This window comes from Haliotis rubra, unplaced genomic scaffold (genome assembly GCF_003918875.1).
Source record: "Haliotis rubra isolate DU_JTF1 unplaced genomic scaffold, ASM391887v1 Scf643, whole genome shotgun sequence".
Lineage (NCBI taxonomy): Eukaryota > Metazoa > Mollusca > Gastropoda > Lepetellida > Haliotidae > Haliotis > Haliotis rubra.
Window position 1 is genome coordinate 319,317 of NW_025767350.1, and position 9,074 is coordinate 328,390.

Here is a 9,074-nt window from a genome sequence, read left to right on the forward strand (position 1 = left end):
CATTGTCATATTTTCTATATAAATTGTGACACTACCAAAACGTATCCGCTCACATTGGGGAACTTTGTATTGGAATAGTTTGGTTCATGGGGAACAAAACATAACGAAAATATAGCGTCCATATCCACAACAAATTCTATCCAAGTGATCTGAGTTACATTGACCTAGTGTTAAGAATAGAGGAGTTATGCCCCTTATCTTTATACGTGCATGACCTCTATGTCGTCGTTTGACGTCATACAAGGAAATCCATTTTCGACATTGATTGCGAGTCATTTTTAATGTTGAGCGTATAACGTTATGCATAAGCACACAAACCCATTTCATATACACTTATGTTGTTCAGATATCAGGCTGTATTTTCTTCGCTCACATTTTCCATATAGATGCCAAATTAATAAAATCGTAGCACACTGTTTTTATCGGTGCATGATAAAGAGCGGAGAAAATTACTGTTTTTAACGCTTTACAAACTTTGGGACAACATTTAGCAGTGTCTATTTCTCAAACCGCCGAGGTATTTGCGCTTATATTTATACCAACGGATAGGAAATTTAATATTCTACATTTCTGTGTAATTTCATAGCCGTACGCAGATCCAGGACCACGCGAGCGCAATCTCGAACAACGTTTACTTTTCAAACCTATTTATATTTATATTATTTGAGCTCATTTCTGATGTGACCTGTCGTCATATGTATTGCTAAAAGTGGTGTAAAACCATATTAATTCACTCGCACATGTGAGTGCAAAGTCAGTATAAGACAAGCAAATATGAATATACCGATGAGTGTCATTTCATAAATTGTGCCGAATAATACTTAAACTGTTCGATCGCCTTACGTATTAATGTGTTTATCACAATTAAATGAAAGAGAGACGCGATCGATGTCCGCCATAGGACTGTGCGTTATTAAGCACACGCAATTGCATGAGTATTTATGCATGGTAACATGCTCTGTGGGTGGTATTGATACTGTACCTGACATTAAGTCCAAACAGATGTCACGTTGGTATTTGAGATGACGTCAATCTCCGCTTCCTTGAAAAGAGTGTCAGTTGACTTCGCGGAAAACATACACGGCCGAACTGATATTCCTTGTAGACCTGTTGATCACAACAGTTGTGTCAGCATTGGAGAAGGTCTCCTCTTGCGACCGCGCACAACAGGTATGTATAGAGTGCTTTAGCATAACTCGTAATTCGTATGTGAAATCGAATGGCTGATATTACGTATATTACGCCATGAATGGGAGTGGCTTTGTAGACAAACATTCTGGGCCCTATGGCCGTACGTTTTAAACTTGGTCTGCACTAAATGTTTGGATCGGGTCTGTGGCAAAACTTCGCCAAAACTATGTGAGTTAGTGAGTTTAGTTTTACACCGCTTTCAGCAATATTTCAGCAATATCTTGGCGGTGGGACACCAGAAATGGGCTTCACAAATGTACCTATGTGGAGAATCGAACCCTTGTCTTTGGCGTGAAGGGCGTACGCTTTAACCACCAGGTTACCCCTGCTCCCCCTAAAACTATGTAAGATCATGTAGTCCCACTGTAGATCAGATGCCTCATATTGTAACTGTAAGAAGTAGCAGTTCTTGGAAGCCACCGTGGCAGGATGCTTTCCGGAAACTCACCGAGTCACGCGTCAATTTATTCCTCTCACTGTGTGAGTGACAGCATGAAGATATTGTGAAAGAAAATACTGATAATAACAATAGAGTATGCACGTATGCATGTTTATTACCCTTAAGATACAATTGTAGAATTCTGAGTGGTCAATAGCCAAAACATACCAAACCTCATTACCCTTAAGATAAATTTGTCGAATTCTGATCGGTCGATAGCCAAAGCATACCAAACCATGTAGGTGGATTTGCCAGGGTGTACGAACCGTACACCCCGTCATGTGATACTATACACGGGTTGTACGAATGAACTTGATCCTAGATGAATGTGACTGCCAAACGGTTGATCGCTTCGAAATTTTAAGCGTATACAATTATGAGTATAAACAGAGTAGTAAAATTGTTGCCATAATGTATTATTAAAATTTTGTTTGTGTCAATAGATATATTAAAAAAAATGTCGTTTAACAAAACCTCAAATTGAATATTTTTTATCATCAAACTAAGGTATCCCGAGTTATCGCCCTTTATGACCGTTCATGAAAAAATCGTGGCCAAACGTTTTGCGTCTCATTCTGCCGATGACTGAATGTTGTTGTTTAAAGATCAGGTAAATAAAAAGATCTTAAGGGTAATAAATTCGTCACAAGGTGTTTTGAAAGGGTGTACGGGACTCTAAGACCCTTGTAAATTCCGTATTTCAACATCGGCAGCATCCGGCACCTGCAGTCTACTGATACTGTCCATATCCTTGTCAGGAGTTTAGTGCTATCCAAGCTGGACTACTGTAACAGTCTTTTATGTAACATCACCAAAGAACAGATGTCCAGGCTTCAGCGCATTCAGAATTCTGCCGCAAAGATAGTTACACAATCTAAGAAATCTGTTCACATCACGCCCATACTAATGAAACTGCACTGGCTACCTGTTGATGCACGTGTTCAGTATAAAGTACTGGCACTGGCCTATCAGTGTTATCACCAGTCAGCACCTTCCTACCTGTCAGAACTCACACAAGTCTACCACCCATCCAGTGTCCTCTGATCTGCCCAACAACATCTCTTCTCTGTTCCAACGGTACGTCTGAGACGATGTGGTCAGAGATCATTTACTTACAATGCCACCACTCTCTGGAATAAACTCCAGACAGTCTCAAAACATTTCTCTACACTCCGCTCTATAGACTCTAATCATTTCTAGTCGCAATCTCTTGAACTTGTGATGTCAGAATCTCTTATATATGTAGCGCTATGAGCATACACTTTGTGTTTGGATTTGGCGCATTACAAATGTACTTATTGAGATCATGGATATTTCACTAAGGTGATTATTCAAGATCTATATGCAAATTCCAGACAATTTCACTCCTTGCTAAAAGTTTCTACGCAAATTTCAGAACATAGTGCAGGGGCTTATGTAGCAAAAATGCTTTCCGTGGGAAGTGCATGTTAATTCTTGGAACCACTGATAATTGTGATAATTATAAGTGTCATTCTGGGGTAAGTGAATTTCAGTACCCATAATCGAGCTGCAACACGAATGTGAGAAAAACATATTTTTATAAACCTATCACAACATAGGCATGTAGTATGTAAAAATGTACCATGTGATGTGTGTGTGCGTGCGTGCGTGCGTGCGTGCGTGTGTGTGTGCGTGTGCGTGTGCGTGTGCGTGTGCGTGTGTGCGTGCGTGCGTGTGTGTGTGTGTGTGTGTGTGTGTGTGTGTGTGTGTGTGTGTGTGTGTGACCATCTTTACTCATCAAATACTACTTGATGGATTTCTTGAAACTTTCTGAATCTCTTGAGTATGTCCCCAGGACAAATCAATTAGATGTTGAAAAAGTACACTCTTCAAAACAAAAGAAACGCAAAAGCAAAATATCATTGAAAAATGAAGTCTTATTCAATTATGTAAATAAACGGTACAACATTGAAATTATGTAGAGCAATACATTGGTATCGCGTGCACATTGCGCAAGAATGATAGTCATCATAGTCATTACTGCTGTCCACGAGGTGACGTTGACGTTACTGCCTTGTATGGCCACCTGTTACTGCTAGAACTGCACGATACCTCCTTGACACAGATCGAACCAGGATATTTCGTTGTGGAATCCTTCTCCATTCCTCCTGCAGCATGTTGAACAACAGTTACTGTTAAAGCTTCAATGGCGGATTACGACGTTGACGTACACGTTTATCTATCTAATCCTACAGGTAATCAACTGGTTTCAGATCCGGGGATTTGGAGGGCCAGGGGAGCACATTGATGTTGTTATTGTCCAGGTAGGCCACTGTAGCACGTGCTGTGTGAGGTCTGGCCTTTTCCAGTTGGTACAGCTCCCTCTGGCGGTCGACAATACGATGCACGTGAGGACAGAGAATCTGGTCGGTATATCTCGCGGCCGTAAGATTGCCTTGGACGAGCACCAATTCCGATTTGCAGGTACATGAGATAGCTCCCCACATCATCACACCATCACCACCAAATCTGTCCACTTGCCTGATGCAGTTGGATGCAAAATATTCATTGCGTGGTCTGTTGTCTTCCGTCACGTTGCTTGAGGGGATACCATTGAACCACATTTGCCTCCAGTTTCCAAGGTTCCATGGCTGCACCGTGCTGCACCACCTGACTAGCGTACGTTGATATAATCATGTCAGAGAGGGGGCAAATTGTGGACGTCTGGCACGCATACCTACCTCTCGGAGACGGTTCCTGATTGTCTGGTCGGACATTCTCCGGGCTCCAAACCGTTCTGGTGCTCTGTCCCGGGCGGAACGATGGCATTTGGGTCTTTTATAGTCTTAGGTTGCACGCGAAAAAGCAATAGTTGCGGCTTTTGATTGTGTTCCATACCAGTCAAGCTCATCATGACAATCATTTGACATTTGCGTACAAACTTTCATTTTTTCAAAGTTTATTTGCGTTTCTTCTTTTTTTTTTAAGAGTGTATGTTAAAGTACATGTACCCAGAGGTACTTTGGAAATTTCGCAATGTTGAATAAATGGAGAATATGAATAATATCTAATAAAGTTATGGATGGATTTGAATGAATCTTGGTGGTTATGTTAGGTATGACACAAGGGCTATCTGCATACGGATTGGTGAAAGTACATTAAAGTACAAGTACATAGTATTACTTTAAAAAATGTAATAGTGAAAGGAAATTGCTGTGCAAGGCGGAGGCATGTTCTCTAACGAGAGCCCTTCTAGTTTCCAAATTAAGAGAAAAAAGAATTCATGCTTGTGTTTGTATGACAAATAATGTCGAAGCTTGTATTTCAACAGCATATTTTGTTCTTGCAGGTAAATGACGGATTCATTGACTATGCAAGTTACTTAACAATGTGAAAATTAAAATAAATATACTAGTGCACATTATTTATTGCACTTGCATACCCCACTTGTATTATGTAGTTATCGTTTATCGTGATATTACCCAGGCACGAGTGTCAGTATGTCAATTCGGACTGTACTGGTAGGCCTGACTTGACTCTTGTGCACGACTATATGATAGTCACATTAACCTTATCTGGGAACTATAATTACTACGTACATATGTGTGTCATGGTAGTATATATTATGAAATTGAAGAATACATTGATTGAATAAATGGTTTCCATTAAAATACGCCAATATTTACAATGTTGGTGTCAGATGAACGAAAGACAATATTTGATTAATCTGTTTGATTATGTCATATTTTTTGTCACCAAATTGAAATTAGAAGCATCTTATGTGGTTATCTCAATGTCATACATTATAAGCTGCCTTTTGATATGCTACATGACTATGTTGTGATAGGTTTATGAAAGCATGTTTTTTCTGGAAATGGTGTCGCGAGCAATTTTGGGAACTCATATTCAATCACCCCACAATGTCACTTATAGCAAACAGAAAAAATGGAACCATGATTTCCTGAATCCACACACAACAGTGATTACAATTATCATTGGTTCCAAAAATTAACATGTAATTCCCACCGAATTACACAAGCCCCTGCACTAACAAGTCACATTTTAGATCTGCTAGTGGGTACCATAGAAAATTCCTGACATTCTTTGCTCTGATCTGACGCGGGTGATTTGTTGAATGTGCAAATACTAGAAATCTGGGCAACTACATTTTGAGCACGCATTTTGAGATACAGATTGTGTAAAATTTGTATATTGTTCAGAAAGATAATGTGTTGATATCAACTAATTTGTTTAATTGAACGCAATGAATATCATGTTTAAGATTTTGACTATTTGACTGGGGTGATTTGCTCAAGATATATATGCAAATTCCAGACTATTTCACTCTTTGCTAAAAGTGTCTACGCAAATTTCAGAACATGGCACATTTTAGATCTGGCCAGTTGGATCTGCTGATGGGTACCATAGAAAATTCGAGACATTCTTTTCTCTGATCTGACGCGGGTGATTTGTCGAAAGTGCAAATACTAGAAATCTGTCCAACTACATTTTGAGCACGTAAGCGGGTTGCTTTTAATCCAACAGCCATTTCCGGTAATCTTGACTAAAAGTAGCATATAACATCCCATCACCTGGAACAGAAACAAGAAATTAATGAAAAATATTTTCTGCAGGTGATTCCTGTACCACGTCGGATGTCATGCAATGGACAGAAACAGGGCTTTGAGATACCATGAAGAAGATCAACAGCAGGATCAAATATCAGGAAGAAAGGAGAAGAAACGTTGGCGAAACAAAGTCAGAAACATCTCTCGGTTCATCTTTTGCAGAGTCTGAAGTCGTGGCATATGAAGATGATATGAGAAAGAGGTGTGGATTAGGTGAGAATCCTTTGTTAGAACACCAGACCAATGACAATTCTTCCAGAGAAAGATCTGAATGTCAAAAAAGGCATTCAACACAAGTTCCTCACGAATCCATGACGAGATCTGATGTGAATTATCGCTTAAATGATATTAGGATGAATGATAGGGCCAGACCAGGGTTTACTCAAAGTACTGCACAAAGACTCGAGGATACAATCAATGGCTTTATGACGTACCGGAGGGATCGGGTTGTTTCAATACCTTTGGGGTGCATGAACATGATGAAAAATATCAAAGATGTAAGCTTGTGTCAAAACCATGCTGTGAAATAAGTAAACAGGGCGTGGATGATTACAGACTTCCCACAGAGCAAAAAGGACAGGCGCCCACTGAAACAAACAGCAAGAAATCTGAAATCAATGAGGTACCAAACAATGATCATGGAAATAAGGCAACAAGGAATTTAGCTAAGAATATAGAAGGTGATTCGGATTCACGTGTGGAGAAAGAAATGACTGGCAGTGATGCTGCTGAAGATGCTGATAATGATTCTGGATTTTGCGGAAATGAAAAGATGTCTTTTCAAAGTCTTCAACAATTAAACTGTCGCTCCTCGGACAGTATCGCGAACTACACAGCAAATACTTGGGGGTGGTTTCAGACAGGCTCAAATACGAATAGTTAGACAGAACCGCACTGATCATTTCTACTCAAGCTAAAGGATGCAGGAGTAGTTCATCTGAAAATGTCTCAAAGATACTGGTTGCTGTGAAGGATTCCAATTTCTTGAATGAGACTGTACCGAATATGCTGACTGAAATGTCAAATGGAGACTGCACTAGAGAGGAGGCGACACATACATTAAAGGATTTATACATTGTTTTGCGACATATTAGTAGTCGCATTCCAAGTAGTGTCATGTTGACAATGGGTCTGGATATGCATATACAGAACGTTTTTCAAACAATAACTGCAGAAACAGAAATATGGAATACAGATCTTTCTCAAGAAATGAAAATAACTTCAGATATAAAAGGACAAATACTGAACAGGCTTGACAACGAAAAAGAAAAGGCTGAAAAGCAGCGAAAGAAAATCAAACCACCTGATGATTTCCGGACCTTGTCTGTGTTTCCAAGAGAGGAAGATCTAAACATGAGAAACATACCATTCCTCAGAAAAAACAAGCAGCATGGAACATATGATGATATGGATGAATATTTGGACATCCAATTCGTGGTGGCGCGTGGTCCTGTGCTCAAAGCTCAGGTCACAAATCAGGTGAAGTTAAGCACCGTCGAGCTCGGAGAGTCCTTGGATGGGTGACTGTGCTTGGCAGTTTGGCTCCTGAGAGTTTCTAGGACTTCAGTCCTGCCCCACAACGAAGCACATGTGACACATGTGGTCTCACCTTAGGCAAGTGAGTTTGTTCAACATTGTCTCTGTTCACCCAGCAGGAAAATGGGTACCCGGTGGGATAAGTCATGTGACTATAACCTTCTAGCGCCTAACAGGCAGCTTTGGTTATCCGGGGTAATAATATGTGTGATGTAGCGCCTTGAGCGAGCATTGAATGCACGGATATAGGCGCGGTTACAAATACCCACTATTATTATTATTATCATTTGGAAACTGAAATGGAATGACGGACGGCATCTATATTGGTACTGGGTACAGTTATTACAAGATTTTCTTGCAACAAGGAAGATAGATGAGCTGAAATACAAGCTTTGCCAGTTCAAAGAAACGGTGACAGAGTACGAAAATGTGAAAAGAAAGATTGATGCGGATATTTTGAAAGAAGCAAAGGTAGTTGGAATGACTACAACAGGGGCCGCAAAGAACTATGAACTATTGGAGTTGGTTGAGCCACGCATTGTTATCATTGAAGAGGCGGCAGAAGTTCTTGAAAGTCATACAGTTACATCAATACATCGGGGATGTGAACATCTTATTCTGATTGGAGATCACCAGCAGCTTCGTCCCAATCCAAATGTGTATACTTTAGCCAAAAGATAGAAGCTTGAACTTTCATTATTTGAGAGAATGGTTAACAATGGACTCAGAATCAACTGTCTAACAATTCAGCATCGAATGCGGCCCTGTATTTCGAGACTGATGAGATACATTTACCTTCGTCTTGAGGACCATCCCAAAGTTTCCACCATTGAAGACATAAAAGGTATTGCCAAGAACCTGTTTTTCATCAGTCACTCTGAAAACGAAGGTAACAAAGAAGATTTAATGAGTCACTTCAATGAACTTGAGGTACACTACCTACTTAGACTTTGCAGGTATCTCCTCCTGCAAGGCTATCAGAAGTCACAGATAACAATTCTAAGTGCGTATTTGGGTCAAGTTTCTAGCATAAGAAAAGAATTGCCACAGTCAGAGCTGTGGACAATTATCAAGGTGAAGAGAATGATATTATCCTCCTGTCACTAGTAAGGAGTAACGTTGAGGAAAAAGTTGGGTTTCTAAGGATTGAGAACAGAGTTTGTGTGGCTTTGTCAAGAGCAAAGATGGGAATGTATGTCATGGGCAATTTTGATTTGTTGACCAAAAAGAGTGACATCTGGAGAAGGATTATCTCTGACGTGAAACAAAAGGGTGAAATTGGACCGGGATTACCTCTGTATTGCCAAAACCATTCAAAC